Raw genomic sequence first — 18,178 nt, forward strand, 5'->3', positions numbered from 1 at the left:
CAGAAGCAGGCTTCTTTTCCTTATTAAGTTTTTTTTTGCAAGATATTCTTGGCTGTCTTCACCTGTTATCTTCCAGATGCTGGTTCCAGTGAGGCTGAATGTTGATCCACCTACTTCAGAGGAGCCCTTTGCCCCAGGGCTTGACCTTGACCTGTAAGCATCATTGTCAGCCCTTATTCCTTCAGGCTATTTTTGATGTTTTTAAGGTTGGTCTTCCAGCCTGTGATGTCACTGCCCTTGGTTTAGGCCATAGTCAACTGGTATCACACTGGTCAGAACTGAGCAGTTGGAGCTGGACCTAATGCCTAAATTCTTGACCTCTGTGTCAGCCCCAGTGGGCTTCAGTCTCAGGCATTTGTGATTAATCTCATTGCATTGCATTAGGGTATGGTGTTAATTTCAGCTTTGACACCAAAACTGTCAGTGCCTGTTGGGATTGTTTATTCCCACCATCCCACAGATGACTGCAAGTTTAAGGAAGTTTTAGAAATGATGACACAAAGAGTGGAATGGCCAGCATGTCCTGTAGCCTCCCCCCATACATTCTGCAAGAGACTTTTCATATTCTTCAAACAACTTCTTGGGTAGTCCTCCAGCAGATGAGATGGTACAGCTGCTTAATAGAGAAGCATGGGAAACTTGCATGTTGTGGCACCTGAGATGAAGTAACCGGATAAGTTCCTCTGACCTCCATAAGCGTGGATATGATGGACTGGGACTCCCAAGCTTGATTCCATTGCAGTAGCTGCAGCACTTAAAAAAGCTCCTAATCCGCAAAATGCTGCTTTCCATTCCCTGGATAAAGATTTTCAAGTAAAGAACAGGTTGAGAAAGTGAGTTTATGCATCCTTCTTCTTTACTTGGGGAGGTGAACTATCTTTCACATGTGTTACATTTTCAGCAAGGACTGACAGACAAAATGAGCCAATCACTAGAAGGCATACCTTTCAACTGTCCAGATTTTCATGGAATGCCCAGATTTTTATGTCATATTTCTGGCTTGTTCCTCAAAAAAATGTGTGGTTTTCTGGCAAATCACTGAGCATTGAAGTCACTAAATAATGACAGATGTTTGAGTTTCAGACTTCATATTCTTCAGAAAATGCACGCTAAAAAAATTATTATTCTAGCAATGTCTGAAGTTTAAAAGAACGATATTTAAAATATGTCCCCATTTTGGGCCTTTGTCATCCCCATTATTTTTGTCTTTGTCCAGAATTTTTTGTGCTAAGAGGCTGAGAAGTATGCTAGAAAGTTTGTCTTAAGGAGATGTGAGGTTTCAGAGTTACAGTATCCACTGCAGACCTCACCATGTGGCTTTCCCATAATTCTCTGGATGGTGCAGCAAAAGAAGCAGATGCCAGCAGAGGCCTTTACTGTCATGCATGACTGTGTCTTACAGACTTTATCAAGTATACCAGATGACCTTTCTCAATGCCCATTTTGACAAGTAGGTGCTTTTCTTGATCTGGCATTTAACAGCATGACCCTCACAGCTGTTGGTGTAAAATTCACAACTCCCTAACACTCATTCTCTGTAATACAGTGGAGCCAATGTCAACTTTAGTTTGCATATGGCCAACAGATGAAAAAATAATCAAGGATCTGAAATAAATTGTAGTGACCATGGCAGCTTCTAAAATGATTGCCAGCCTAAAGGCAGTGCCATTTGACAGAACCAAAAATATTATAGCCCTCCTAAAAGACAGCAGTCCAGTTCTGGAGCCATTCCCGATCAACCCAGTTTCCAGCCTGGCGTATGCCCCTTCACATACCTTAGTGGTTGGTATAGTGGAAATGTGTTTTCAAATTCCATCATTTCTTAAACAAGTAATTATATAATACATATGAGTAGTCAGAATTGCATGTTCTGTACAACGTGACAAGCTGGTGCTGCTAATTTGTTAAAGATCGTACTGTGTGTTCATTATTGCTTACAGTTTTGTAACCACAGATTGAATTCTTAATGGCCACTGTTGTCATATTATTTGTGTGTCTGCTTCAGATAGCAAAAAGGCCAGAACACCTTCATTTATGATACTACAAGTTTCAGGACCAAGGACTAGTAGATCTAGGGAAAATAATGTGCGGAGATACTTGCTATTTTAATGCAACTATTCCAGTATCACTTAATAAGTCACTCTTATTTGTGATTTGCACGGCAGAAATGAGAATATCCAAAATGAGAATTATGGGCCCTGCCAGATTCTGATTTATTTCATAACTGCAAATGCTATATGTACTCTGTAACTTCTCTTAGACACAGATTCAGTGTTTCTACAAGGCCAAATGTGTCATTACATATTATTTTATACTAAACTTGCATTTCTAGAGTTTGCCTTTCATTTATTATTAAAGATTAACCATCCTCCTAAGGACAAACTTTCCAAACCATAAGAACATCTGTTTCAAAAGTAAAATTTTAATAATTTCTTAGAAAAAAATATAAATATCCAGTTAAAATTAAGTGATATGTTTATAGTAATCAGAAAATTTTAAGATAACTTAAGCCCAACCTGTTAAAATTTATAATAAAAGGTAGTCTTTACCCTAGGTTGTATTTATGGTACTGTAAAGTCATCGATGAACTCTCCCATTTGAAAACAGATGAGAAATTAGTCTATTGGAAGAATGGGAATCAGCTGGACTGCACATTGTAGAGCAATGTGTAGAGAGTAATATAGATACCCCTGGTGTTTGTACCTCTTTTGAATCTCTCCAAAAGACCTACAGCCTACCCCACCTCTGACTGCAGGAAATATTTTCGGTTGCAGCATGAATTCCATTATTCACCTTACTGAGCCTGCCCCCATAGTCACACCACTAACTTTCAAGATGTCACACCCATTCTTTCTGTAAATAGTTAAGGGAATTAGTCAGAAAAGGCCTCGATTATCCTTCTACTGCTCCAGCCAGCTATACACAAAAGTAAGTTAATGATGAATGAACACATTAACAGATATGGAGGCAACTCCCAGGGAAGTGTATCAATACCTCTATTTCTTTGCCAGTAAGCCGAGGTTGTTAACTCACCAAATGAAGTTGATCTTTCAGGGTTATTGGACTCTGGCTAAGTTACCTGGGAAGGGATATTGTAAGAATACTAAATGCCAGTGCTGCCCAAATAATCAAGCAGGTGCTATCCATAAGTTCTGAGACAGCACAATTGTTAGAAAACTATGGTCTGCTAACAGTGCAGACTAGAATTTTGAATGTGCGAATTGAATCTATGGCAAATATGCTGATTTTGGATCTATATTATAAGATCGACGTTTGAAAACATCGAATCACATATGGTCGACACCATATGGTCGATGTCTTCAAATATCAACCTTATAAAAACACTCACAAAAAGAAAAAAGTACCCTAATGGGTTTAAAAAGGGGGGCAAGCCCCCCTGCACCCCCCACACCCCCGCTACTTAAATATACTAACTCCAAGACTGCACTACATTGCAGTAAATGGAAATCTCCCCTTACAGAGATTTCTGTTAACACCCGAGATTCTGATCATTCGATATTCTCATGTTGACAATGTCAAATTCGACATTGTCGGCTTTTGAGAATGTAATATAGACCCCTGATTTTAGTATTATAGCTTGCTAATTTAAGACATGTTCTAGCCCACTCTCAAACTTTATGGCTTCTCCAGCTATCAGTAGTAACAAGACTTTATATAGCTTCAAAATGGTGATCCCACCATCCCTTACTATAGAAGGTTTAAACTGGTTTGTGCATACATATGTTAATCTTATTAGTCCGCCAGACTCAGTCCACTGCCCATTACTGCCTCTTTGGGCTGAATTTCCCCTCTTTCTCTACTCTGTGGGGAAGAACAAAGATATATTTATAACTAAAAAACTATACTTTAAGCATTTACTATTTCTATCCCTGATGTTTGTTTTGGTTAGGATTGATTATTCTATTTAATTTTCCTAATACATTTGGTATTGATAAATGTGCAAAAGCAACTTTTAATGTACGAAGGCTGCAGTACCAAGAAAATATCAGTCTGAGACAGAAATGTAATATACAGGAACTTGAGCAGGTGAGAGTTTATAGATATATGGTAATTGATGAAATGTCGATGATAAAACATGAACAAATGCGAACAAAACTCAGTAAGGAATACCAGAGACTAAAATTAATACTGAAAACAGCCCTGACATATAGGAACTAAGTCCAAACTATAAACCAAGTTGTTCTTCCTGTTCTAACTGGGGTGACTGACTGGCCCCAATTGATTGGCTTACATTGAAGACCATGGTGCTTAGGAAGCATCTAAGGGAGTTCCTGTTTGCTGATGATGCAGCTATTGTGGCTCACACTCAGCAAGTACTTCAGTCACTCATGACTCGCTTTGTAGATGCATGTATGGAATTTGGCCTCACACCCAATTTAAAGAAGACCCAGGTGATGGGCCAAAATGTGGGCAGTGAACCATCAGTCAGGCTGAGCTACTGTTGGCTAGAGGTTGTCCATATCTTCATGTAACTAGACTCTACAAATCTCTGACAACTTGTCACTTGATAGCAAGATCAACAAGTGCATCGGAAAAGCTGCCACAACATTTTCCAGGCGGGTAAAGAGAGTATGGGCTAATAATACACTCAGTGTGCACACCAAGGTGCAGGTTTACACAGCCTGTGTTTTGAGTACATTACTATATACCAGTGAAACAAGGACTCTGCTCTTAAAACAGGAGCAATGGATCAATGTATTCCATATGTGCTGCCTTAGGTGCATACTTGGTATCTCATGGCAGGAAAAGATCCCCAACAGCACATTGCATGGGAGAATGGGCACCACCTCCATGTTCACCCTCCTGAACAGAGAAGTATGCGCTGATTGGGTCATGTCTCATGCATGACAGATGACTGAATACTGAAAGACCTCCTTTTTGGAGAGCTAGAGTCTGGAAAGACGTTGAAAGGGTGACAAAAATTGCACTACAACAACAGTGGCTGTAGTTGAGAGGGGCCGAGGGTCGAAACATGGCAGGGGTGATTATTTTGAAGACTTCTTATACACGTCAAACAGAGCACCTCACTGACCCTCTTCAAGCACAACCTTGATGAGTGGATGGGAAACCACAAATTTGTCCCAGGGGTTGCACCTGCATCCCTCATTGACAGGGGCAACAGGTGCTGACTGTGATTTATTTTTGGGGATAACCTCTCGGATAGGCTTGTAAAGGCCTCAGGGCCATTAGCCTAGTAACCTCCTATGATATGCAAGCATGACCTCAGTGCTCACTCTGTCAACATGAGCACCTGGTATTCTCTTGCCGCAGAGAAGATTGCCTGGAAACAGGAAGTGAAGAAAGCTCTCAGTATGTATGAAACCACCTTGGCAAGGAGAGAGAGCAGATGAGAGAGCCCACAGGTAGATCCGTGCCCATGATACCAGACTGACATCTGCCTACTGTTGCTCAGAATGTGAAAAGGACTGCCACTTCCAGATTGGAGTGCACAGCCACAGAAGATGCTGTTTGAATCAGTCCAATAGAGGCACATACCCATGATCATTTGGGATCAAAGGATGTCTACCAAGATTGCCCCCAAAAGGTATTGGATCAGTTGGACAGGAAAACAAGAAAAATGCTTTATGCTTATCAAATAATTTATAAAATTAGTGTATATCAAGATTATATATTCCTCATTCTGAAGGAGGTATGGTCCTCCTTGAAAATGATTATATATATAGATCTGCAATTGTAGGACTATACACATATCTGCTGACATCACCAGAACCAAACATAGTAAACGTTTTAAAATATGAGAACAAGTCTAAGATGACTTTCCTGCTTAGTTCAGCAGAAGTATATTGGTGTCAAGCAGTAATGGAAATCAAAGTAGAAGTAGACAAAAATTAGGCAGCAAATGAATGTGCCAAAAAAAAAAAAAAAAAAAAACAAAAGAAAGAATATAAGGAAGATCAGATAGGAAGGAAAGAAATGTGGAAAAGGCTTAAATATAATTGCAAGTACAGAAATCTGAGACAACCTCAAGTTAATCCGGATCTGATGCAGGAATGGTTAAGGAAACGTGAATTTAAACTAAAAGATGAAAGGTTAATATCGGCAGCCCAGGAGAGTGGACTACATACACACTGGTTTACTAAGCCCATTGAACATGTGGGAGAAACAGACAAATGCAGGTTTTGTGAAATAGTTGCACATCTTGTTGCTGGGTGTGATACACTAATGGCAGAGGACCTGTACAATGTAAGACAAAATGTGTCAAGAGTGTTGCAGTGAGGATTATGTAAGCATTACAATATTGAAGTAGCTGAAAAACACTGAAAACATGAGCAAAGAAGCATTATAGAGAACGATGAAGTTTATATCACCTGAGATCACCCATTACCAACAGTTCAAAACTAGATGTGAGAAAAACAGATATAGTAGTCCACGAAAAGAAGACAAAAGAAACATTGATCACTAAAATTGCTACACCCAGTGATTACACTGTTTTATGTACAGAAAGACACAAAGTCATAAAATACCAGGATTTTCAGGCAGAAACAAGGGCAATGTGGAAGAAGGACAGCCAGACAGTTCCAATAGTAGTAGGAGCAATGGGTCTCCTACAAAAGAATTTACAGCCATATTTAGATATGCTTTCAGTACATGTAACTCCATATGAATTATAGAAGGAGTCAATTCTGAGCACACTGTCGGTGCTGAGAAGAGCACTTTTGACTAACAACAAAGACTGAAACATTACTAATACTAATATAATATGGGGTCAATTCCCTTCATGGTACTAGAAATCCAAAAGACTTGGAGAAATTAAACCGAAAGAAGAAACAATTTTAAAGATTCCCTTGCTGCTTAATGTACCTGTCCTGTGGGCACCAATCCCAGCTTAACAATCATCAATTTCCATCTGAACATGAAAATTACAATCTGTTTTGGGCAGCAGCCGACCATCTTCCTCTTGGAAGCTACAATACCTTAATCTTCTACTTGAGAAAATATAATCCTACATACCAGTCTCAGTGATGACATTATCATAGTCCTTTCTCCTCTAAAGAATCTTGGCTGAAAAACTCACAGCTACTACTCAATCCTAAAAGAACAAAAGTACTACTCTTCACACAAAATCCCATTCTGACTGAATAACACATTATCATATCATCTTATAACACCAAAATTAAACTTGTCCAACACACGTAGCTATTAGGTGTTGTAAGGTAAGTGATGATATGATGTGTTTTGGCCTCCACATTCAGTCTTAAAAAAACAAAAATCAAAAGCTTGAGCTCTTGTATAGAACCAAAATTTTTCTTACAGACAGTGGCAGAAAAGCCTTATCTTTAGCCCGTCTACTTCTTACCATTGTATATGCTTCTCCAATATTCACAAATCATACTTTAATATTATATTATATTTACTCACATTTACATTACAGTGTTCAAGTGTTATCATGTGAGTATATAAGTTTGTTCAATTTTAGTATTTTTATGAAACACTTGAGTGAAGCTACAATAAAATAATGAAAAATGCTTGCTAATTTCCCATCTAGGACCCATTACTCAGTGGCCCTTCAGCACTTTAACTGGTAGAAACTTTCCAGTTACATCTACCCTCAAATTAAATTAACACACAACATTATATACCAGTCAGATAAATACCCATCCTTAAAAAAATGATTCAGTTATAGTCCCCGAGTAAAGTCACTTGTTCCAAAGACAAGTTCATTCTTCTCTCCAGTAAATTATGCAATACAGCTAGCGATGCCCTTTAATCAAACTGTCCTGAAAATCTGAAATAACATACATTTCCCACTGAGACTCTCAGAACACTTTTAGAAGGTTTAAACTCATCTCCAACTACAGCTGAAAATATCTTGGCTGTATCTCTGTGCCTGATCACCCAGTTGATTATACATTTACTCCTACTTTATTTTCCATGTTTATAGCTTCCTTCTTGTTGCTTCATATTATTCCCGTAGTCATTAATACATATGAAGCCACCTGACTGACAACCTCTAATACAATAATTCTATTTTATCCATGAGCTGCTTTTCACATAGCCCTCATCTCATTAATATTAATATGCTATAGATTTACAAATCTCCACTCCAAATCACATAACACACCTCACTTCTTCCACTCTTGGACTGCCAAAGTGTAGACCGACTCAACAAATATTATCCTTACTCTCGTTAAACCCCACAGATTTATATAATTTCTACCATGTAGTTGTTTCTCTGTCAACATTCCCTTCTGTTCTGTTAGTGTCTGCAGCATAGCCTTAGACTTTTCTTTTTTCCCCTGTTTACCTCGTCCAACTTTACTACTAATCCTTAATGACATGACTCAGCTATGATGATATATTATATATATATATATGTTATAAATTGTCATATTATAAGGATTATGTTTTATAAATTATTTAACTTGATTTCATTTCCTTGTCTGTTATACTTTTTATATGCTTTATACAGATATATTGTACTAGGAGATTTTTTTATAAAATTTACATTCTTAGTTCTTAGAAGTTTAGCTCACGTTACCTCATCTGTCTGCTTCCTTGGTATGACCTGCCTTTTGCATGTCAGCATTCCAGTTTCATGGATTAAGCCAGTAGTAGACTGCCCCCAGTCATAAGCTGGCAATTTTCCTGCTCCGTGTATTATGAAAAAATAACTTTAGATTTCTTTAGTAGAAAATGTCTTTCCTCTAGAACTTTGAGCCATGTAGTACCCAATTTCCTAGGAAATAAAGGTTAGCTGAACAGATACTTAATGTAATTTTACTAACACTAAATTGGCTGAGGAGCTATTTGTCCAGTCCACTAATCTAGTTCATGGATTCTTGTGCAGCTCTCACATTCCTCTTTATTTGCTTAGTAAGTTTTACTGTCAGAATTCACATGTAGATCACAACTGGAAAGTAAACCTACTCTTAATTGTCAAATTGTCTATTACTGATGTATTTATTCATTCATTTAATCACAGCCAAGCAACCATAAGTGGACATTCATAAACATTGCTGCACAGTTGTATGTTTTGTCTTGTTTGTAACTAATAATGTGGTTTACTTATTACTTCAACAGATTCAGGGAAGAGCTAAACAAATAAGGAGGTGTAATATTACTTGGGCTATTATTTATCTATTTCATTCCTTTGATCACAATCTGACAGCAAAGGTAAAAATATTGATTAAAATGGCTACCATTAGTGTGCTGGGGGTGCAGTGTTTTCCACTGTATTTGACAGCAACAAGCTAAGCTAACATATGTTGTTTGTGCTACTATTTGTGTATGTATTCCTTCATTTGATTATAGTTAGACTTCTGAAGTATACAGACTCAATAAAGTAGTTGTACTTTGTGATCACAAGTGTGTGGATGTGAGTGTGTACTGGGCATTGTAATTGGTTGCACAGTATGAGCTGGACAGCAGCAAAATGAAATATGCTACAGTGCCTGTGTATTAATTCATTGATTACCATCAGACATCTGATGTTTATACATTCAATAAAGTATCTGTAATTGGTGGAAACATTGATGTGTGTTTGTGTGTGTGTGTGTGTGTGTGTGTGTGTGTGTGTGTGTGTGTGTGTGTGTGTGTGTGTGTGTGTGTCTGTGTTTCTGTATGTATGTGTTGTCATGCTTGACAGGTGATGTAACGGGATACACTGTATGTATTTGACAGCAACAAGCTGAAATGTAGCTCTGTGGCTATTATATATTTCTGAATTCATTGATTACAATCAGATATCTGAAGCTTGCACAGTCAAAGTGTAATTGTGAGTGTGTTGAATTGGCGTGGCTGTGTATGTTAATATATAGCTGTGTGTTGTGTTGTCTCTGCTTTCTTTAACTAGCTGATATAACTGACAATATTTTCCAAACTTCGGTGAGTATGGGTTGATGTTGGAGAGTATTATGCAGGTAATAGTTCCTTAAGCTTTCTGAGGTTTATGGCCACTGGTAAGGTTGTGGATGGAGAAGAATATGGTTTAGTCTCATACACACACACACACACACACACACACACACACACACACACACACTGGAACTGTCCTAAAGTAGACTGTAAATGGTATGGGGTATTATGTGTGAGTGTACATTTGTATGGATATTATGTATTTATTAATTTCTTTTATCACAGACAGTTGGTGTGTTCACAGTCAATACATTGTCTGTAACCAATGGGTACATTTGTGTGTGTGTATGTGTGTGTGTGTGTGTGTGTGTGTGTGTGTGTGTGTGTGTGTGTGTGTGTGTGTGTGTGTGTGTGTGTGTGTGTGTGTGTGTATGTATTCAGAGGCATAATAGCGTGTACTTCATGTATCTGATAGGAAGATGTTGAAACATATGTATGTGGCTATTATTTATGCATTCATTCATCTCCACTTTTGTGATAGAATTATGCTGACTGTCACCTGTCTGGTAAAGGGAGGCTGGTCTACATCTTGAAATAAGTATCCTAATTGGTCCTTTTGAATATTTTGTTTTGGCTTCTGGTGTTTAGGCCCTGTATTTGAGTAGGTTTCTGCATGTTTGCGCATTGCACAGCACCGTGCAGTGCTGCATAGTTGTGCACCAAAGCTGGAGAGTTGAATTCAACAAATTTTCCTTAAAACCCATACAGAAATATCCATCCATTGCACTCCGCTGTGATGCATTTTGAATAACCACCGCAAGTGGCAACAGTCTTCAACCTAGCATTATGGATAGTAGGACTACCCATGTTTCTCCTGCCAATCTTGTTGACTTGGGTCTCTTAAGACAGTGTAGCAATTGTCCATGCTGGTCGCCAGAATGTCCCCAATAAAGTGACAATGGTGTTTAAAAATAACAGCTTTTTTATTGCATACAAGAAGTATGTTAAGCGCTTTCACCCAGCATATGTGGGCTTCCTCAGAACAATTTACTAATGAAAAGACTTCAGTTTAAATTCAAATCTTGGTGCTAAAAGCCCCTATTAAATTGTCCTTAAAGATTTATAATTCATACCATGTACAAAAACCATTAAAAAACTGTAAAAAAACTTTAAAAAATATAAATTATGTGTTTGAACAATTGATGTATGTATATAGAATGTGTACAATATACTGATATACATATAAACACTTGCATAAAAATACTAAAATTGAACAAACTTATATACTCACATGATAACACTTGAATACTGTAATATAAATGTGAGTAAATATAATATAACATTAAAGAATGAGACATATTTAATAATCTACAAGTAAATCTAAATCAATAGTTAATGGTACCTACAACCAGTAATATGCAGGTGTTATGCATAAATTGTGTATGATTTATAAAAGTACCATTGCTAACTATTAAAAGGTATGTCTACATCCTAGTCCTAATTTAAAATCTTAACCTGATATTGATAGATCAGGTCTTATACATTCATAGCCAACAACTAATTTGTTGATAGTCACCATTGTTTTAAGACAAAAGTGGCTTAATGGAAATGTGGTCATTAAGACCTGGTAAAGATGAGGCATCCATGAAGAGTTGCCACCACACTTCCATATAACCTAGGGTGGCTTTAAAATCCGCCCCCCTTTGGATCCATTTTAGTGTTTTCTAAAATTGCATTCCATTTGGTTTCAGGGATAGAGCACTGATGCTAAAAGACCTATTTCAGTCTCAGACCAAAAAAAATATGAATGACAGTAGACAAGCAAATTAAAAAGAAGTATTATAAATACAAGGAAAATGTGTGAAGATAGCAAAGAATCAGTAAAATTAATAATAATAAAATACACAGTACAGGTGGCATTTAGAAGGGATTGCTAGAATAAGGAGGGAAAAAAGAAGTAGAGAATGAAATAGTGAAGGGATGGTGCACAAAGTGTAAAAGATAGCAAAAGTACAGTAGGGGCCCACAGAAATTAATTATATACAATATATAGGTTCATAGGTTCATAGGTTCGTACTAGGCTATCTGCCCTAAGGCATTTATAAGCCTAGCCAGAGTGTATGTGGCTTACACCACCCCTTAGGATGAGAATACTACGCCTTTTAGGGTTTAGTTTACTATGCCTCTGTCTAGTAGTGACACAGAGATGACCCCGGGGTAAACCTACGATCTCCCATCCACTCGTCGAGATTTCTCTTGAATAGAGTCAGTGAGGGGCTCTGCCTAACATGGACTGGGATTCTGTTCCAGAGTGTAGGGAGCCTCTGGGTTATGAATCTGTCCCTCCAGCACGTCCTATTTATTTCTGTGTTGAGGTTTAAGTCACTTGTTCTCGTGGCTCTGATGGATTTGGATTTTCTGAGGTGGAGCATGTCCATTAATTCAGGATTGGACATGGCCTTGTCGTCAGGCACAGATCACCTCTGAGTAGGCGGTATGCAACTGAATAGAGCTGGAGTTTTCAGTCGGGCATATGACATATGTTTAAGACCCTCCTCTTGGTGAGGAACTTTTGGGTCTTTCCAACTGCTGCAGGTGTCGGGTGAGATGCATCCAAAATGGGGCATTGTACTCAATCATTGGCCTGATAAGAGAAGAGTACAGGGCACAATGACCTCTCTTGATCTAGATGTGAAACCCTTCATGATAAGGTGGGCAATATAGAAGGTCTTCCTAACCACTTTGGCAATGTGAGTGTCAAATGAGAGGTTACTGTCAACCTGGGTCCCTAGGTCCCTGATTACCTCTTCTGTACTTAATGGATTACCGCCTATGTGGTAATTTGTCGGTACCTTTTTTCCCAAAGGGTATGACTATACATTTTTGGCGTTCAGCTTAAGGCCATGGCTCTGGCACCAATTATCCATTTCTATGAGGCCTCTCTGAAGGATGTTTGTGTCCACTGGAGTATCAATTATGGCACCCAGTTTGCAGTCATCTGCGAACTTTGTCAGCCACAATCCTCCTATGTTTGCCTGTACCTCGGAAAAATAAATGCCGAACAAGAGGGGTCCCAGGACTGAGCCCTGTGGGACACCGCTTGTGACTGGCTTAGAGTCTGACATAGCTCCAGTAACTCTGACCCTGTGGGTTCTGTCCTTGAGCCAGTTTGCAACCCATCTTGTGACATATGGGTTTACATTTAAGCTGGTGAGTTTGTCTATGATGTCCGAGTGGGGTATTGTGTCAAAGGCTTTTGCAAGGATAAGGTAGGCTGTGTGAACTGCCTTACCCTCATCAATGGCCTTAGTGACTGTTTCAAAAAAGTCGACCAAGTTCAAAAGGCAGGATCTGCCCTTGACAAAGCCAAATTGGGTAGGATCCAATGTCTGTAGGTCCCCAATGTCTTTGTTTATGAGTTCCATAATGATCCTCTCCATAGCTTTGCAGACCAGGCTCGACAAGCTTATGGGGTAATTTCCAGGTCCGTGAAGCACCGCCTTTGTGAAGTGGGACCACTGTTGCCGCACGCCACTCTTTGGTACGTATCCTGTAGTAAGGGTAAGATTAAACAGCAGCCTTATGTGTGGGTTTAGTTCCTCTTGAGTTCATGTAGCACACAGCCCAGGACACCATCCAGTCCCATTGATGCTGTTTTTTAGCTTTAGAGAGGCGGCTCTCACCTGGGCATCTGAGATGTTAGGAGGCTACACTCTACTGGGATAGTTATTTCTCCTTTTGGGGGAGGGAGGAGAAATTTGCACTGAACCTGTCTGCCAGAATGTTGGCAATGTCAGTGGGTTCGGTGTATTTTGTGTAATTTTGGACTAACTCTGAGCATATCTGGGAGTTTCCACCCAGGTTTCTAACATAGCTAAAGAAGGCCTTGTGATTGTCTTTTGTGTCTTTTGTGATTTTTCTCTCAAAGTTGGCCTTGGATGATTTTATGAGTGATCGTTTTTTGCTAGTACTGATCAGAGACGCCTTCCTTTTAGGGATTTTGCTCTGTCATGTAGTAGCTTCCTCCTCCTGTTGTAAAGTTTGTTTATGGCTGGGGTCCACCAGACCGGGCCTGCCTTTGGGGAATGGGTCTTGGTTTTATTTGGGATTGCATGATCCATGCATTCTTGAAGGTGCCCATAGAAGGCATTTGCAAAGGATTCAGCAGTGTGGGTTGTGGTTTCCACTGGCCCAGGGGCCTTGAAGGATACCACTTCAGTCTTAAGAAGTGTGAAGTTTGCTTTTGAGAAGTTCTTCACTGTGGTCTTTTGTGCAGGGGTGGGGCAGGATGTGGATTTCCAGTGAGATTAATTTATGGTCTGATCTTACCAAAGAGGGATATACTTCGAGTGTGGAGCATTTTGTCCCCATGTTTGTGATGATCAGGTCTAGTATATTGTCTCCTCTTGTGGGAATGGTGACTAGTTGTTCCATTGCATTTGAGTTTATGAATTCTAGGAACCTTTGGGCTAGGGTGTTGGGGCTTGAGTAATGTTCCCAGTCTATGTTTGGGTAGTTGAAGTCTCCCAAAATGATGGTATTTGGAGAGACATTCATACTCTCCAGTGTCTTCAGGAAGGCTGTGTGGGGTTCCTGAGTTTGAGAGGGTGGTCTGTAGCATGCTACAAACTGTAAGGCAGTTTTGCCTATGGTTAGTTGCACCTGGATAGTCTCCGATGCTTTGCCACTAACCTGGAGGTGTGGGTATCTTTGATGAAAATGGATACTCCCTCCTTTGTGGTTCGGTCCAAGTTTTGGGGCCGGAAAGCATGATATGAGGTAAAACCTGATAGTGCTGGGGTGCTCTCAGGAGCCTTGAACCAGGTTTTAGTCACCGCACAGACATCAGTGTTCTCCATACTGAGGAGGGCTTCGAGGGCGTGCATCTTGAGGTTTAGACTTCTGGCATTGAGCAGCATTTCCTTAGTTTTTTTCCACTTGTGTTTTCTAGGAGGTAGGTTTGTCATTTGAGCCTTTCCAAAAGGCACTATGGGGTGGCAAGAGCCTTGGCCAATATCCGGAAGCCCAGGGGTGACAGGTGCAAGCCATCCCTTGTGAAGCAGTGTGGCTTGTCAAGCATGTCATCCCAAGCAGACAGACATTGATCCCCTTAGAATGACACCAGTAATTCAATTGTTAAAACTGATCATTTTGTCTTTGTACTGTGGCATCATTCTTGGTGAGGGTAAGATGCTGCTCAGGGTCAGGGTCATACCGGCCTGGGCTACATAATCAGAGAGCTCCTCTATGTCTCTTTTCGTAGTCCAGGGAGGTATGTCTCAGGTCGTTCACACGGCATGTACAATGACTGAGTCATATTTGTACTTGCTGTGGAGTGACCTGAGTGCTTGTGTTATGTGGCGGATTCTAGCTCCCGACAGGCAGCTTACTGTGACCTTTTCCTTGTTCAGTCTGGTGAGCGGGACGTCAGTGTGTCTGACTATGGAGTCACCTATTACAAGTGTGTCTGGCATGTTGTTTGGCCTTAAGGGCTGTGACTGATTAGCACACTGACTTTGTGAACTATGTGTTGCATGTGCTATGTCTTGAGGTGGTGGTTGCTTCCTTCTATCCAAGTAAGGTAATGGACAACACAGGAACTACACCACAGCCCAGAATACAGCAATGCCTGTATACTGGTCTAAACTAGTTGAGAAAGGCGGGAAAACAAGGATTATTTTTTTTTTTTTGTTTTGGTAGATTTTTAATCAGCGCCTCCAAGTATGTTTTTGTGTGTTTATGTGTTTGGTTTGCTGTTGTGATAGTTCTGTGTGAGACTGGGTTTGTGGTATGTGTGGTTACCTTCTTGCCAGTACTGAATTGAGAGAGCTCAGCCTCCAGTTTGGCTATATAGTTGCATCTCTCGCATATATTTGTATTTGTTGGGAGGAGGAGAGGGTTGTTCAGGTACATGAGGCAATTGTAACATTGCCTCAAGATTCCCAGATTCACCAGCTGAACAGGAGAGGACGCCAGCAACTGACCCTTCGACATGCTAGAAATAGTGGAAAAGATTGCTGTGTAACTGAGTCAGAAAGGACCTATAGGGAGATGTGTACTCAACAGAATTTAGGTGAATGAAGTACTTTCTTTTGTTTAAGAGTGCTTTACCTGTATAAAAATGCTTTAGGAGCAAGTGCTGAGCTTTTCAGATAGAGTATAGGCTGTTTAGATTGCAAGTAGAACAGTTCTAAGGGAAAATTGAACAGCAGACTTGGCGGAGCCAGAAAAGTTTAACCTTGTTTAACCAAGTTTAACCTTGTTTAACCTATGCACACGACCGCACAAAGCCGTGCGGATTTTAAGCAGTGAACTACAAAAGAGCTAGGAATGGTCCCAAACAACCAATTACTACAGCTTCTTGTGCTGAGGTCACTTCCCCAAGGACAGGTAGGCTGCTCAAGGCTCCCCACTCCCACTGGTGAGCAAAGAAACTTCCTTCTATCCAAGTAAGGTAATGGACAACACAGGAACTACACCACAGCCCAGAATACAGCAATGCCTGTATACTGGTCTAAACTAGTTGAGAAGGGCGGAAAACAAGGATTATTTTTGTTTTGTTTTTTTTGTAGACATACACAGAAAATGCAGAGACAGTGATAAATTAGTTACACAGGCTAGCACACTTTAGTGGGCAGCCTCCACAGGTTATTTAAACAAACAAACAAGCAAACTTTCGATTAAATTTCCAAATGTAACTTCAAGTGCAGATTTAAAAAAAAAAATGCAGTAATCAGAAAAAAAACAAGGCTAGTTTAAAGTAAGCAACAGAAGCTATTTCATTTCAGTGAAGCAAATATACTTAAATCCAGAAGGTAGTCGCTTTTTCGAGTTCCTTGCTGCTAGGACCACTCTGTAAACCCACGTGGAGCTTGTCTGAGCAGTATAGCCAATATATATACAATGTGGAATAGATGTCACATATTAGTGTAAGGAAATAACGTGAGGAAGACAAAGGTACCTGACTACTGAAGAAGAGAGTGAGAGACTAGATGATGTGCTGGAAGGGAAAACAGTTTCTAAATTGACTTGAACTTCAGATGATCTCTAAGCTGATCATGAAATGATCAGCTTGAAGTACTACAAAAGTCAAAGAGAAACAAAGTGCTGTAGCAGTAAGTGTTTTACATTTTTGAAAGTTATAAAACACTTAGGGCTAGACAGAGACCAGCTTACTGTAGAAGAGCAGCAAGAAACTGTCAAACTAATTCTTCAGAATTTTTCTTTTTTTTTCTTCAAAGAATGAAGAGTTTCGCAGCTTGTAAACTTTACTGGTATTGATCTACTCACCCTTGTGGTTGATAGATTGATTGGACCCTTCCCCTGTGGCCATTGTTCTTTTTGTCAATACATATTGAAATCCAAAACATTTTCAAGCAGAAATACCAGTAAAGTTTATGATATTCAATTTTATGCCAGTTGCAGTACTAATTGTCTAGTATTTTTAGCTATATGCTCATGTTTCTCTTTTTATGTAGGACAAACATCCAGGTCATTACGTACACGTATGTCCGAACATTTTAGGGACATTTGAAATAAGTGAATATCTAGTGCTCTATACAAACACACATTGATCCACACTACAGCCAGATTCAGCTTTATGGTTATTGATAAAATCCAGGAGGACAGGTCCAACAAATTGGGGTGGCATGCCTTATTAAATAAAAAAGAAAAAATCTGGATAATTAGGCTGGGGGGGGGGGTTGTTTAACCCTGGCCTTAATGATCACTTATAATTTACTGTTGGGTCTTTAGCGTTATGTTTGTACTGTTGCTTTAAATTCTTTAGGTGTTTGAAGAGACATGTGCATCAGATTTATACGAACTGAGTGTAGATAAAAAAATTAAGAAAAAGTTTTTGTTTAAGGCTAATTTGACCACAAGGGAAAAACACATCTTAAATTACTTACTCAATGACAGGGGGATTCGAATTATGAAACCCGATAAGGGGGGGCGGTATGGTCTTGGTCAACACTTTTGATTACTCTAGTAAAATTTTGAATATCCTGGGGGATGTTGATGTCTACATTCCAGTTTCTATGAATGAGACCAACATCTCTTACAAGAAAATAGATCTAGCCATAGAAGAATTCATCATGGAAGGTAGACTGGATGAAAAGATTGGTATTATGTTGACCATTAAGAAACCAAGACTAGCGACTTTCTTTGGAATTCCAAAGATCCATAAAAGTACAACTGACCCTCCATATAGGCCAATTGTGTCAAAGAAGGGGTCTAAGACATATGCTATTGCATCTTTTTTGGAACGTACATTTCAACACATCCCTGATCAGTATGAGCATATGTTGAAGGATTCGTGGGATTTTTTACGTGGTTTGAC

The sequence above is a fragment of the Protopterus annectens genome, chromosome 1.part2, assembly GCF_019279795.1.
Source record: "Protopterus annectens isolate FY-2018-M chromosome 1.part2, PAN1.0, whole genome shotgun sequence".
NCBI lineage: Eukaryota > Metazoa > Chordata > Ceratodontiformes > Protopteridae > Protopterus > Protopterus annectens.